The sequence below is a fragment of the Chroicocephalus ridibundus genome, chromosome 2, assembly GCF_963924245.1.
Source record: "Chroicocephalus ridibundus chromosome 2, bChrRid1.1, whole genome shotgun sequence".
Lineage (NCBI taxonomy): Eukaryota > Metazoa > Chordata > Aves > Charadriiformes > Laridae > Chroicocephalus > Chroicocephalus ridibundus.
This window is the reverse complement of record NC_086285.1, coordinates 128,006,089-128,022,680: the sequence shown is the minus strand read 5'-3', so window position 1 is coordinate 128,022,680 and position 16,592 is coordinate 128,006,089. Positions and strand designations below refer to the sequence as shown.

At 40.6% G+C, this 16,592-nt stretch overlaps 1 protein-coding gene across 7 annotated transcripts in view; it reads right to left on the bottom strand.

Moving 5' to 3' along the window:
- FAM110B (family with sequence similarity 110 member B) overlaps nucleotides 1-16,592 on the bottom strand; it is a 115,598-nt gene that overhangs the window by 54,038 nt on the left and 44,968 nt on the right. For 2 of the 7 annotated variants that reach the window (XM_063326902.1, XM_063326908.1), the window contains exon 1: nucleotides 5,490-5,677. The exons of 3 other annotated variants lie outside the window; for them this stretch is intronic. The gene's annotated coding sequence lies outside the window, so the exon portion shown is untranslated. Of the gene's footprint in view, nucleotides 1-5,474; nucleotides 5,678-16,592 lie in introns of those variants that run through there. 2 more of the 7 variants (XM_063326905.1, XM_063326906.1) reach the window with 2 other exon arrangements.

Here is a 16,592-nt window from a genome sequence, read left to right as displayed (position 1 = left end):
GAGGTCCTGTTCTGTTGCACCCACCGTGGTACCTGCCTTCCACATAAAATTACCAGCAATCATACCGCCCCTGCTGGGCTTCACCCGCTCCCTGGGGAGGTAGGTTGCCACACCAGCAATCTCTGTACTCCACAGTATGCTAAAGGGTGTGGGGGGACGGACGGATGGACAGACAGGACACACAGATGGGACAGGACCATGGATTGCAGTAGGGTTGATGTAACAGTAATGTAAGAGAAAGGGATGCAATTTATCAAGTTCCTCATATGCCTTCTGACTAGACCGCTGTTGTAATGTCACGGCAAAGATACAAAGCTGCACACTCATTTCCAGATGACTGCAATGCCCAAAATACCCAATGCCAATTACCACGCTGAGACAGAAGGAAATCATCCTTACCCTGGGAAGTTTGTGCTGTAAGTGCTTATATAGACAGGAATAGTTATACTGACCTTATAATATTTTTCACTCTTTTTAAAGACATTTGTAGTGATGGTTTATAATCCTAAAAGCACAGACTGTTCAGCCTACCTTGCAAGCCCACAGTTTGTGGTCATATAAAAGATGCTTCATCTTTATTGTCTCTGTTTCTCCATTCCTCTCTAGCATTTTTCTGCCTGGATTATACAGGCAGGAGACACTTTGGAACAGGGACTGTATCATATTATGCATTTGCATTATAGGCAAACACAGAGATGTATTAACATCTCTCCTTCAGTATCATTACCTACAAAACCAGTACCAAGACCTTAAACATGGACCCTGAACAGATGCAAGAGCCAAATATTCACAAACTTGTAGAAATGTGCATACCGTGGAAAACCTGGATATTCACATTTCTCTCCAGTTAAATGGCACTAATAACCTACACAAGTTGTATTACACATTGCATAACTTTGCTACACAATGTGTTTCCACAGACTTCCTAATGAGGGAGCAGAACAGCCTCATCTTTGGGCTGGTCTACCAACTTCCAAAATGCTAAGCTCCCTTAAAAGAGAAGCAAGAATTTAATATCCTTCTTTGCCATTAATTGGGATTTTGTAGTACACACATTTACATTAGGAAGGTATGAATGGATACAGTAAAATCATTCTACAAGACCCAACAGATACACAGCCAAAAACATAGATGGCCATATAATCATCAGCAGTATAAATAAAATACTGTTTCAATTAATAAATCAATATACCACAGAAGTATCAGACAACTGCATGACAGGGCATAAAACCAAATAATGTCTGCTGTGGAATGGAATGGACAATTCGTGTTTAAAAATTACATATTTACAAAGTGAGGATCGGGGTTGGAAGCTTCAGGTGCTTCGTGGAAAGGCTGTAGCAAGTAGTTGTGCCTACAGGTGGCTGAAGCACGTCCATGAAAGACATCACGAAAGTGAGACAGGAATCTCGTTACCAGGATTACGCAGACAATAGCATCCAGGATTACTGATTGCCAGTTACATTAAATCTATCAAGCCGCACTTAATACTGCAGGTAATACCTTTACAAACAATTGGAATTAATCATAACAGGAGATTAAATGTAAAATAATAATAATAATAATAATAATAATAATAATAATAATAATAATAATAATAATAATATCTATTTTGTTTTCAATTCACCATACCACTGCAGCTGTGAGAACTGCAAGAAAAAGGCATTGCTGCTTCCATTCCCTGGTCTATAAAACACTACCTTCCTTTAAACATCACAAACGTTTGACACGCAGATGCCTGGAGCTAGGCATATTTCATCCGCTGTTTAAGTTCCCGACTCCACATAGTTAGTCCCCAGAATAACTTGTGCCAGGCGAGCAAGAGCCCTGTGTGAGGGGAGGGGAGGGCAGGACAGACCTTCCCCCCTGTGAGTCCTTGCCTGTGCCCAGTCCCCAGGCATGGGAGCATCCATGCCCCCAAACTGGGGCAGCAGCAGCCTAAATGTGGTCACATTTCTGACCCCGTTAATTAGCGCTGCTGCATTGGTGTGGGACGACTGGCACGACAATAAGGCCTTCCCAACTTAATGCACACCTTGCCGAGCCTGCAGAGGGAATCTCTGCTGAGAGGGTTCATCCTGAGCCTCTCCCACCACCCAGCCCAAAAGTTTGCAGATTTAAAAGAATAAAAAGACGTTCACCCCACAAAATACAGAAAACAGGCTATTGATTTCCCATGAACTCTCTAAGTGTTATAATAAGCATTTATAGATGGGCTATTGAATGTCTCGACCATTTAAAGAGACAGACATTTCATCAGCAAAGCAATAATTAGAGTTGGTTCCAAAAACAGGGGAAAGGGAAAAAGGAGCTTTAGGGCATAATGCCACTTTCCTCATTCTAACGTAAACCTTTACACGTATATCACTTACTGCTACTCAACTTAAAAAACTGTAAAGCATATAAGTACAAATCCTGCAAAATAAACACTGGTAATACTTTAAATCCCTACAACTGTTTTTCAGGAGTATCTCTTTCATTGCTAACAGACTACTCAAAAAAAAAAAAAGCATTAACCTTAAGCATCATCTTTCTGCTTAGGCTTGGCACAGTATGCAAAATTCATTTACACATGTCGCAGTAAAAAGACATAATACCTTAATAAGCCCGAGCTAGTGTAGCACTGTTTATCACAGGCACCCAGTTTACTGCATATATCCATCTCCAGCTAGCAGCCAAAGCTAGCATTGCTGAAAACACTACTCTTCAAGGAGGAAGTATATTTCTATTGGATTATAACGAGAGTAATGGTATGACACTGAAAGTACTAACAACATATTAATTTCTACACAAATGCATATTAGTGTTAGATAGTATAAGTGATTCTTCACCAGCTATACACATAAATTTATGAAACACTTGAGACATTGATTTTTGCAACATACATTTGTGCCCTGACAATACCTATGCATGCACACACACACACGCTCTCTTTCTCTCTCTCTCTCTGCATTCCTGGTTGGAAAGAATAACTTCCCTTTCACGTAACAAAGGACTTGGGGATGTATCTACAGGGCAACATATCAGAAATAAGAACAGTTCACAGAGGTGCCCAGCAAACATGCAATGCACGCCTCTCCTAACAAAGAGTAATTAAAAACTTTTACATCAAGAAACTCACTGGAAAAATTCAGAATATAAAATCTCATGCAGAATAATCTGAAGATTTCCTGTAGCAATACGCTGGTTACAGTTAAAATATGTTCATAGCAACAAAGATGACAACTTTTTTAGAGAGTAATCCACACGAACTGTTGCTTCGATTTGTTTCCTTTGTTTACCTAGGAGAAAAACGAGGTTATAACCCAAAGAGAAATGATAACAAAGTAGCTTATTCCTTCCTGTTACGGTATTGCAAGTTTAAATTACACTGTCACCAGTTCCAGTTTCACTACTGTCATTTTTTCTGGTGATGTTTGCATAGATCATCACAGCTCTTTCTGGAGGCAGAGATGTCCACACCTAAATAGCTGCTGGTGCAGCATTTCAGTTCCAGTGGGTGGTGGTATTCCCCATATCCATCACCCAAATTACGCTAACTTTTACAGCATTTTTCCAGCTATGCCTTATGTTACTTACAAATAACAATAGCTCAATATATGGAATAGAAAATATCAGCCTCTCATCTCTTGAAAATACACTGTCTGGATATGGCAAACATAATACAGCTGGGCATATTACTTCCTACGTTTCTTTATTACTAACATCGCCATTATTTACTCCTTCATGGGATGCTGTTGCAAAGGTCATAAAGATGTAGATAAATTACTTCAGGTAAGCCTCTGTTAAAAAAGGCAGAAGGCATAGTTTAACTGAAAACCTCTTTAAGACGCTTTTGCTTGGTAAATTGGAGCAACGAGGTTATATGAAACAGCCTGAGAACAACATGCCTTCAGATTCCGAGTCCTCCCTGTCCAAGCTTAACTGTTACCATGAAAAATGCCATTTTCCAAGTCTACATTGACGAAAACAACTTTGGAAATAAAACCGAGGTGAATGGAGACACCAAAGTAACTATTTTAGCCAACAGCAACAATCAAAAGAAACTGGTATGTACCAGCTGTGATTAAGCCCCCCAAATACTCTTCCTTCTGAATATGTCATCACAAATAATTATAGTAATCTGTTGTACCCACGACCATATAAAGTTAGCAAGCAAATAAATGCTCACATTTAAGGGTATCAGGAGGTAACAGTTTCATATCACATAGTTTAAGAGCAAGCAACTTAAATTTTGCTTTGGTTTATACAGTAGGAAAAAGAGAAAACCCTCTTCCTGGATAGGTGCAGGGGGAAGAGTGAAGACTAATACCAAAATAGCTCTCGTTCCTAACACCTTCCTGATCCTGGCTGAGACAATCTACTCGTACCTCAGACGCATGGTGGCAGCCAGCCAGCCAGATGACTGGTGACTTAATATACAAGTTCATGTGGCCTCTGGAGTCTGACACAGACAAGGGCATTAAGTTTGAGGTCTCAACAGTCAGCCTCAATGTTCAAAAGTCACTAAATGAGTCATGACTACATTAAGAGACTTTTTTAATGTATACATATACACACACACACACACTTCATGCTTGCTTCCTTCTGTTCTGAACAGCTTTCACTGTAAGATGTGCTCATTAAATATGCATGCTTTTTATAGGAAAAGTTGTGATCAATTGATGCGTAGGTCAAGTATGAAAAGAACTTAAATGGCTATGACGCTATGATAAATACTGTAATAGCCTCAGAATCACAGATGAAAAAAATTGGCATATCTATCTTGTTTCATTCTACTGCTGAAGGCAGTTCGGACAATAAACAAGGCTTTGGGCCAAAATTCAGCCTTTGAGAACAATAGATACATAGATATATATAGATAAAGGGATAATAAATGTGTATGCAAGCAAAGGATATACTGCAGTCTACCAGGCAGAGGGGCTTTAGTTTCATTTTGAAAGCCACTTAAAATAAAACCCAGTGAATGAAACAAAGAATCCACCCAAACATGAAGGCTCCAGCATCTTTGTTGAAAGAACAATAGCATATTACTCCTCATCCTTCTGTCTTGTGCAAGAGAACCATCAAGATAGTTATTGCTGTGATCAAATTAAAGAACACTTCACATAATTATTCTTTAAACTAATCACTATTTATAAAGATTTATATTCATGTGCCAGTAGTTATAAATGCTCAAATTCAATTGCTCTGCAGAAAACATCCCAGCAAAAGAAATATTTCCATTAGCATAACAAAAGGCAACCAGTAAAACCACTCACATGCACAGGCTCAAAATTTCAAATCAAAGCAGCATTCCTGTATAAATACACTCTATATTTGTACTAAATCCACTCTAATGATATGTTTTGTAATCTGATGGCTCTCCCGCCGGAGTACGCACGATATTAATGAAAGCAAGATCAAATTAAAACAGATGACATGATTAACAGTATTCATTTCATGCATGACTGTTTTACCGGAGAGATAAAGACCTGAAAGTAATTTACCACCAAGTAAAACTCCTTCGCTGACCTCTCCGCTGGCAGCTAGCGGTCCTTAAGTACTGATGCTTTGCAACAAAGACCAGTGCCTTTCATCGGGGAGGGGGGGCTTTCTTTTACGCTACGAGCTGAGCACCTCTCTCCCCTCGCATGCACACAGTACCTCTGTATCTATGTCTGTAATGCAGCATAAAGATTACTGGGGAAACCTATCAAACCGGCAGGCAGCAACCTCGCCCGCCAATAAGCGCCGGGCACATGCAGAATCCAGCACATGCTCGCTGGGGCTCGCACACTGTCACCGCTGCTTAGCGGGCTGCTCATCTAATTATAGCCGTTTGCCGTAGCGCAGGGCTGCCGAGGCACCGCGCGCGACGAAACGAGAGCTTGAACATATTACACCTCGCAGCCGAAAGCATCGACATTTGGGATTGCTATTTGCTTGGGTGCATAAAGACAAAATTCCTGCTTGGGGTTTTGTTGTTGTTGTTTTTCCTGAATGATTCGCCTACAAGGGGGTTTGTCTCCATCTCTGAAAAAAAAAGATATATTTAGGAGTGCTCGTTCAGAAGCTGACCACTTGTAGTTTGCTAGGTCTATTAGAAGACAATAAAATGCAGCAGTTTATTCCGCCAGTAAGAATTCTCATTCTGAACCTACATGTTACCATCATGTACACATTACCAGCACTGTATACACAACAGATCTCAGACGGGTTTAGGTACACTGCTTCGCTATCTACAACGTAGACCTCGGATGGGTGAGGCCCCACAGACGGGCTTTCAGCACACAGTAGCCCCACAGAAGTCAACAGGACCCCCTCTGTCCTTCACGTTTACACGTGGGCAGATACACAGATGACCCGAGGGCTTCTATGTGCATCGGCACGTAAAGTCCTAACTAAGCTTTCATGAGGCTAGGGTGGAAATGCCAAGGAAATTTTTGCCATTATGCAAAACAACTGAATTCATTTGGAAAATACTTAGTGTGAGCAAATACTCCTTAGAAGTAGGGGGAACTAACTCAAGTAAGCATTACACACATCTTATAAATATGTAAGTCCATAAAACTAAGGAGTGTTATGATCTAAGAGACCATTGTGTATTTGAAAGATGCTGAGAGCTTCTAAAATATCAGGTAAATAATCGTGAAAAAAAGATATAGGCACTACTGTTCTTTAGTCTTCCTTGGTAGCATGTTTCAATTAATCTTCGCTCTGATTAGCACAAATCAGAAAACAATCTTCTGAAGTTTTCTGTTCCCACGTGGTTCATGTAATTACCTAAGCTCTGCTCTGACCAGAAGGTTTTCAAACATCGGTGCAAGGTGGAAGTACACAGCCCGTTTCTCAGAAGTGCCAGGGCCAGCTGTCTCTTGTGAGATACAGTACCCCTTTCGTGATCGATATTGCCAAAAATATCATAATGCTACAGCATTATGCATACACAAACTTTACAATGCATTTTTAAGATGTTCCACTAAGTTACACATAAAACACATCCATAAACATTATACTTAAAAGACCCCGAACCCCACTGCAATGATGAGTTCCCATATGCCCACACCAGCATTTTTTCCTAATTCTTTACTCTTATCACCAGCTCCATACAGTATAAGGCACAGTCCAAGTGCATGATATTCAACGTTGTTTACAAACATTTTCATCTATCATGCTTACTTCAGTACAAAAATTGTAATTGCTACTACATAAAAATGTTACCAGTGGAACAAGACTTCCATGTGGTAACAGTGCAAGACCATATTTATTGACAATATGTAAATAGCTGTGTCACAGCTTCCTTAATCTGCCAGTGAAAATTGCTCATAACGAGTCGCTCTGTGCTAGAAGCGGACTTCATCTCTGTAAGAAAAAGATTCTCAAAGCTATATATGGCTAGAAATAAAAATGAAATGCAGGAAGACTGACATTTTACCCCTTGATTCAACTTGCAGTCAACATTAAGTTTTGTGTTGCAATAAACGAAGGAGGCTATTTTATTAAGTCTTCCTTTTCAGATTACATCATCTAAGGAGCTCATCAATTTTTATAAACTGTGCTTCTTTAAAATACTGTAAGAATATTACAAGTTTCTCAGCAGTACTGCTTGAAGCCAGAAAACTATGTATTTTATGAATTAAAGGGAGGAGGGGCAGTTATACAAAGGTTAAAAACTTCATTTAAAAAGAGTTCAAGAGACATGGGAAGAAGAGGTGCCCAATTATCTGATGATCAGATCCACAATGATTTTTCTAACAACATTTCACCAAAGGTAGCAACAGGGAAAACATGACCAATAGCCTTGACCCTACATCCTCTGATCCAGCAACTGGGAATGTTCAGTTTGCTAAACAAAGGAAAAGATACACACACACAAAATAAAGAAAATCAAAAAGACATAAACCATTCCTTGAATCTAATTCACCCTCACAGATCACCAAAGGTGCCTACAGCAGGTGACAAAATGACTGAGAATCCTGAAACAGGAATTAAACAGGCTTTAGCTGCCACAGAACTCTCAGTTTTGGTTCCCTCCCATGCAAGCTGCTAAGCCTGTGTGTCCCCGTCTCTGCCCAGCAGCTCCCCAAGCCCTCGCTGCTCCCTCCTGCATGAGTCCAGCACTGCTCCCCAGTGGTTTGGGTCCTGCATTAAGATGTTTCCCCATTGACAGCTGCTAAGTTGCATTTCAAGAGACACCTACTTGTCTCTGCCGCACAGTCAACAGTCACTAAACCTCTGTGCTTAGCTTAGGAGACCAGTCAGAGGAGTCCAAATGTCAGTCTTGATTTAACAGTCACTTCTAACCATCCTGACAATGTGCTGGGCAAGAAAGGTGTGGGGAACAGCACTGCAGGTCTCATGTTTGGAGCCAGTGGTTGTACATGAGGGTCCACATTCATCAAAGGCAAGTGGCTAAAGCTCCAACTGAGAGCCACACAGAGCACCACCAGCCTTCCCCACTGCCCGTGGTGACCCCACACGAGTGCCTGGCCCATGCACCAGACCTGGGATAGGATACGGCCACGTACAGGCGTGCCAGGAAGAGTGGCCAAGAGAGGTTTCATGAGGACACAGTCACAAGAGACTCCTCAGCTCCAGCAAGTCTCTGTTGGAAGTGAACAAATTGTTAAAGGTATGCGAGTTGGCCAATATTCGGCAGACTTTCATCGAAAGCAAAAGCCTGTCCCTGGCACAAGTTACCCGCCTGTGCTAAGCTTCAAGTTCCTGCTCCTCTGCATGAAAACAGAAGGTCTCTACAATTGTTTTTTAGAAATTAAAAGCAAGGGAGTTCTTCTCTAGCCCTGTTCCTTGATAGAACAGTTTCAATCAAAATTTTCCAAAACCATATGGTCTGAGGCAGATGCCCATCACAGAGGGGAGGAGAGAGGAAAACGTATGGGGGTATGATGAATTCATCATATGACAGTGACACCAGCATCTTGCAGTGAAAACCGTCTAGCTAGCACATTAATGAATTTTACACTTAATTTAGGCATATGTAAGTGAATTAAGAGACAGATTACTATTTCAGGAACAAATAACTTTTTACTATGTTATGATCACTTTTATAACTACTTGTATATCCAATGATTTCAATACAAAAATATTTAAAATAAAAAAAATCTGATGTGTCTTGCAACTGAACAGTTTTCGCTCTGGATACCATTTAACCTTTGACTTAAAAATATACCAAATATTGCTTGGAAACTGCTACTGCTCAGTTACTTAATTAGATTTTGCAATGTATAGTAAACATATGGAATGAAAATGAGTTGAGCAAAACGGCTGGTGAATCAACATGTTGTATTTCTGAAGGCAATAGCGTGTATATTTCCAAGCTGTAGCCTTGAGAGGTTGAACTGAACCAATTACTCTAATGAATATTTTACTTGGCTTGATGCATTCATTAGACTTTTAGAACTAAGCTAAACCATCCCACGGTTATGTATAAATAACAACAACAAAAATCTTAAGATTTTTGTATGGTATCTTTTACATTTACACAGATTAACAGATGAGGGGACAAGTTTCTCTTCCACAAATTTTCCTAAATTTCAATTTTTCTTCCTCAAGAAATTTATCTAGGATTTTCTTTTTCTTGTGAAAACTACTTTTGACTTCGCAATAGTTGTTGAGCTCTTTCCTTTCCTAGTAAGTAACTGGTAGAGTTTGGGAACTCTGCAGATTGGTGGTAGACTCATCACAAGACCCATCATCTTCATCCATGGAGAAAATAAGACATGGACCTACTGTTTCCCATATAAACTTTTCTTAAGAAGTCACAAATACCAGGCTTCAAGGTTGGCACTCAGCATGGGAAAAAACTATGTTAATTTTATGAAGCACAGGGACATTTCTTGGACTGATCCCAATTTCAATCTGTAAGACGGCAGTTACCTGTACATGTGTGGATATACATGTGTCACTGCCGCTGATCATGTTTTGAAATTGGTCAGCTAATCTGCAACTTTAGGACTTTTTTTTCAAATATGCTAATTATATCTCTAAATGTCCCAGACAGCAATTCCACTGAGAATACTCCTACAGAGTATTTTTTTTTTTTTATAGCATTCGTATTCACTTGTTTCCCTCAGAATCATAAAAACCAAAAAACCCCAAATGCCCACATTCCAAAGGACATTACCATCCCTCGCCTCCCCAGACCTACACATTGGTAGTACAGTCAAAGACCCAACTGACTGAAATGCAGACACCAGTCCCTCACGGCCACCTTGGAAAAGCATTGGAGGAGCAGTTAAACTGTCAGCGAGGTGTGTTTCATCCTACCACTGATGGATGCAGTAAAGAAGGATCTGAAGTGAAGCCTGCAGGAAGTTTTCTATGCTGAGCACTTGTATGCTGCCCACACAGACAGACGTGGAAGACAACAGTATTATTCTGTTTGCATCCTTAAGAACACAGAAATCCCAAGTTAAAACAGTAAGTAATTTTAAAAACTTCACATCACCCCGAAACATGCTTCCTGCCACATATCGCTCCAATACATCTCCATCTTAATGTCAACCTTCCATTTCTTCTTGAGTTCCTTCCACTTTTCCTTCAGTGCAGTGTTTTCTTCCACCTCTATGCTGTATTTCAGCAATCACCTCAAACTATACAAATATCCTTCATGCCCCCTTGTCCTTCCACCTTACTTATTTTTCCCTCCATTACCTTTCCTCACAGCTGGCAGCATAGATGCAGTATGAACTGCCCACTTCAGAAGGCAACACACCTGTCAGCACAACTGAGACCTTCGCAAGACCAAAACACGTGCCTTCTAGCCACCACTTCATGACCTCTGGCTGACCAGGTAGGTGGCCACAAAGTTGGTGAACCACAGCAAGGGACCACAGCCTTAAATAGCACATCCATACCATGGACCCCATATTGTGCATGCCTGACTCGTCTAAAATTAATGACCATGACCCTAGTGAGCCAAAGATTGTAAAATATAGGGCAAAAAAAGCAGCCTCTGCTTCCAAACAGCCAAATGAGAAAGACACATTAGCAGACCATAACAAACAGGTTTAAAAAGAGAGAGCAATGAAAAAAAAAAAAAAAAGCATGATTGATGTAAGATGCAGAAGTCCTAACACAAGGTATGATGGTAGCAAAAGTCAACTGCTCACAAAGACATGGGAGGTTAAATCTACATTGGAACAAGCCACAAGAGGGCTTCATAAGTGGAGATAATATTTTTTGTACTTGATGTGGTGGAAAATAGGGATCCCGAGAGCATCCCTTAAGCCAGAAAGCTGACAGACAAGTACAGATTTTCCTCAGTGGAAGAGCAGAAAAAAAGAGCTTGTAATATAATAAGTATACTTCCAGTACCTCCACATTATTAATCTTCATCACCACTGCTGGCACTTTCTTTTCCTTCTCTATTTAGTATCATTTTCACCATGACCACCTTACTGCAATGGGTGACACAATCTGATGCTGAGTATATCTTACTGAGATATCTATCGACTGGCCTGGGAAAACTTAAAATGCAAGTCCTCCATTAGAGGACAGGTGTAATTTTTCAAAAATGCTATGCTGCAAAGAGCGCAAAAGCTGAAGGATGAAGTGCAGCATTCCTCCCTTTGAAGGAGAAACTCCTGCAAACAGATTTGCTCATTTCTGTAATTAAGAATGTTATTTCCAATTCTGAGTAGAAAGCGAGGCTCCAAGGCTTCCTTTGATCTTGCGTGATGACAATGAAGGCCCATCAAGATTTCTAAAGCCCATTGTTGTTTTTTTTTTATTCTTCAAAGACTGTTTTCTGCTCTCTTACATCTCTCTATGCGAGAAGGCATTTATGTTGAGCTGCAAGATGGAACTAGAAAGCAAGTCAAGGTGCGACTGTTGGAACAAGAAGTGGTTCCTCGCAGACACTAATGCATACAGGCATTCGCTCCAAAATCACCCCGCTGCCAGCCAGCTCACCAGGAGCTCAGAGACTGCAAACCTTCGAGACTTCAAGTCTCCAGTCCACACCCGTAATTCAGAGTTTCAGAGCAACTCTCAGATATTATTACTTTACACAAGAGTTGAAGACGTTCAGCACAATGAATCCCAGAAGAAAACTACCTTTGAATGCAATGGCTTTGGTTATCATTTCAAGGCCAACAAGTTTGAAGACAGCCTACTAAACTTCAAATGTAAAATAAATTTAGATTTTAATCTTAGAAAGATTGTTAATTTAATGACTAGAAAGTGCTTCCATATAAAACCAGCAACTGTGACTTGCTATACCAGAACCCCGTCTCATGAAGCTCTTAAAAGAGACCAGAAGCATTTTGCTGGCACAGATGAAAAGCCTCTCCAGGAAGAGCAGTTTAATTATTTAACAGAGCAAGCCAAAAGCCCTTTTATGAAAGAGTCTCTACATAATGTTCCTGAAGAAGAGCGTACTTACATTTCAGGCAGCTTGTAGACCTAGTAGTTAGAGTTTGTGGGGCAGATAAGATCCCAGGCTCTGCTTCCAGGACTTCTTGTGGCTTTTAGCCAACCCTCTAATGCAAAATGAGCACACAAGTCACATAACTAGGGCTATGAAAAATTAGTATAAGTGGTGACAGACAAGTGCCCACACCAAGCCTAAGACTCTCTCTCCTTGTTTTCCACCCTTTTTGGACCATTTGAGCAGACACTCCCCTGTCCTCGCACAGCGTTCCAACTAAGGTGAGGGGGAGAGTGATGATCCTACTAAAACTAGCACAGGAGGTAGGGAGTGCTTTGAAGACGGGAAACATGCACCAGGGGAACTCAGTCACATCCTGGGGACAAATTACTTACTGGTCTGCCTTCTCAAACCTTTCTTGGGCAGAACAGCAGGCATTTTCTTCACTTCCCCTTACTAGGCCTGGGGGCAAAAAATGTTGCCCAATTTCTCCGCAGCGCATGCCTGCACAGCATAGTAGCCTCACACAAGTCACCACTTGTGATACTACTGCTGTTGAAACCCAGAATTTCTTCAGTTGACCATCCTCATGAAGTATTAGCTGCTCAGAAAATCAATCCCAAATTAGATGGAGCCTTTTGTCCCAGCTGCAAATCCTCAGCACTTCCAGAACAGATTCCTAAAAACACCAGGGTCAGAATCTTCAGTTTTACATTAACCGAAATGCAAGTACATAACAACCTTTGTCTCACTGGCACCACAATTTAACACTGCTGAGACACACATCATTTTAGTAGGCATTTATTATTTTAGCAAGAATTTATATCAACATAATATCAGGAGTAAAGCAGGCTAATGGTTATGGGTCTGAACCTAGCCTTCACTGTGAACTGAAATACAATTTGTGCGCACAAATATGCAGCAAGTATGCCTCATCTTTTCTAATACTGTATTGTCCCATGATGGACAGTACGTGTTTGAGATCATTGGTTTCCCCCTACCTCAAGCAAGTGATGTCTCTGTGAGTCTAAAAGTCCCAAACACGCCTGAGGTGGAAAAGGAAATCACTACAAAACCTTAATAGCATAACAATAATCCTTTTTTGTCCCTATAGAAATCAGGTACAAACATGAAGAAATAGGTCAAAAGGCGAACACTCAAAATTAAGTGAAGTCAGAACTGGAGCTTTCAGGGTGTCTCAAACATGTACCTCCTGCATGCTCTACGATAACATAGTCTTTAGCGATCTGAACAAGTAAGTCTCTCCTTGCTCCCAAAACTTCTGCCTTAATCAGGGTCTAAAGAAGAAGCTGCTCCAAAGCTAATCAGCAAATAAACCAGACACTTATTTTCAAAGCAAATTCCAGCAGCCTGTAGTCAAAACACAAGCAGCATAACCACAGTAAAAGGGCTTCTAGAGAAGGGAAACATGAACAAGTTTCAAAGTTACCTAAGTATTTAACACTGACTTCACTGTAGGTATTATTCTATAACAGAAACACCATAACTATGAAAAACACTGTATAACTTAAAAAACATCATTATTTCTATACACAGTTGGACTGCCGCATGCAATACCACCATATTCCCCACGCTAGGATAAATATTCGTATTTGGAAGGACCCAGGGGAAGCGCACAGTACTGTGCATTGTACTGAGTTTTCACACGGATCAGTTCAGCACATAAAGCTACAGCACATGCATGGCTAACCTGCAAAATCTAACCATTTATCTCATTAAAAGTAGTTAAGCTATTCTGGGTACTTACAACTGCCCCTTCTATATAATTCTGCATCTGCTTCATTAAAACCAAATTGAAATAGCTTTGAAATATTGATGTTGAGGAGAATTTAGAAGGCTTGTTTTCTCTTTGGGTACTTGGTATGACTATAGTCTTCTCTTGCAGTAAATTAGTACACTATGGCAGGAAGCAGTAGCTTCTCCTATTGTTTTGCATCTCATCAATACAATGGGACAAAACCCAAACAATTGATCTATGAACACTTTTTACTTTTAAATTCTAATTTACAAGTTAGGCTAAAGATTTAACTATGTTTAGAAGCATCTACTCATTCAGAAGATGAGAATTTAAATTGACATTTACAGATCTGAGATTACATAATGGAAAAGTCTGAAAACTACCTTTTATAGTAGTCACAATTTTTTTAGATCTCTATACACGTTTCTTCAACTCCCAATGAAAGGATTCACAGTAAAACCAGAGACTCCTTTAAATCTTCCAGTGATATTGTATACTAGAATATTTCATGTCTCCCATTCCATGACACCCCTCCAGTCCTCCTGCAGCTGAAGTCTGAGTTAATGTTCAGCAGAACTTACAGATAACTTCCTCAAGTAAATAAAAATACAAGAGAAGAAAGTACCATAGAATTGCTGAGGTTGAAAGGGACCTTTAAGATCATCAAGTCCAACCTTTAACCTACCCTGACAAAAACCACTTCTAAACCATGTCCCTCAGTGCCCCATTTACCCTTTTTTTTTTAAACACCTCCAGGGATGGTGAATCCACCACCTCCCTGGGCAGCCTATTCCAATGTTTAATAACCCTTTCAGTGAAAAAATGTTCCTTAATATCCAATCTAAACCTCCCCTGACGTAACTTGAACCTGTTCCCTCTCGTCCTATCACTTGTCACCAGGGAGAAGAGGTCAGCCCCCATCTCTCTACAACCTCCTTTCAGGTAGTTGTAGAGGGTGATAAGGTCTCCCCTCAGCCTCCTCTTCTCCAAGCTAAACAACCCCAGCTCCCTCAGTCGTTCCTCATAAGGTTTGTCCTCCAGACCCCTCACCAGCTTTGTAGCCCTTCTCTGGACACGCTCCAACACCTCAATGTCCCTCTCGTAGCGAGGGGCCCAAAACTGAACGCAGTACTCGAGGTGGGGCCTCACCAGTGCCGAGTACAGCCAAACTAACGGGGATAAGTGAGATGGACTGGAGATTATAAAAAAAAAAAAAAGCCTAAAATCTGTAGAAGCTTATGGCAGTGAAAGAGATTCAGGCCTTGCACTTGAGAAGTTCGCTATGTCAAAAAAAAAAAAGCCCCAAAGAGAAAAATCAAAAGGAAAATGAAAAAAATCATACGCACAAAAGAAAGGGGCAACAAAATCCACACCTAAAAGATATTAATAGGCAGACAAGTCCAGGAAACAAAGTATGCCTTCTAGGTGGCAGCACATCTTCACTCACCTCATCAGCTTCCAAAGCCTGCTGGAGGTAGATCTAAAAAGCTTGTAAGGAAAAAAGTAAAATTGTCATTGTTGTATATGTTATTTGCATCTCACTACTACAAATCTCAGGGGAACTTAACCGTAACTACTTTAAAAACAAAATTACCTAGGCAAGATCCTTCCCAGCAGCAACACAAGCAGCAGCTCATACTTATTAACTGTACATCTCACAGAGTGGACGTCACTATTTTATAGATAAATAGCTTTAGTTTACATAGTCTTCAAGGCAGCCAGATGGAAAACCAGTATTGATTTCATGTCTGACCCTCTGCAATTCAACACTTCAATCTAGTGAGCTAAAAAGGCAGACACCCTGACCTGTGGTTAAATACTGCAGTCTGTGGCACAGCACTTTCTCAGTGGAGAGAGAAGGGTAGTTAAGGGCTGGGGTCATGCCTTGGCAAAAGACCAACCACCAAATTGAAGGCACTGCTGAAGCTGGTCACTACTGGGGATGCCACCAGCAAGGCAGACCCCACAAGTAGCAGAGAGAAGATACATCATCTTAAAAAAAAAAAAAAGAAGATACCACTTCCAACTGAAAAGCGTTGCCTGTTGGGAGGTGGGATTAAGTGTTTTGTGTTTGAAGGTACTGTGAAAGAAGACAGAGGACTTACCCTCCACAAGTCCTGACCTTCAGAAGAAAGAGCCTGTGAAAAGCCTGCAGAGGCTGACTAGTGAGAACCCTTGGGAACACTTCCCACGTTGTTTTGGGCTTTTGTTTTTCTAAACATTAATGAAAGTCACTGTAGCTTACCACTGAGAAAATGAAGATAGAAACAAGGATAAGAACATAGAACAAAGCTAAATATAGGTATAGTTACCTGATGGCTTTAGATAACTGGTGAGTCATTTGAGTACTTGCACTAGAATTAAAGCATTTGAAAATTAAAGGCTGCTGGTATGCAATCTATAGAAGAATGGAAGACTACGTTACGTGCATATCCAGGCTACATCTCATAGATCCTTTTT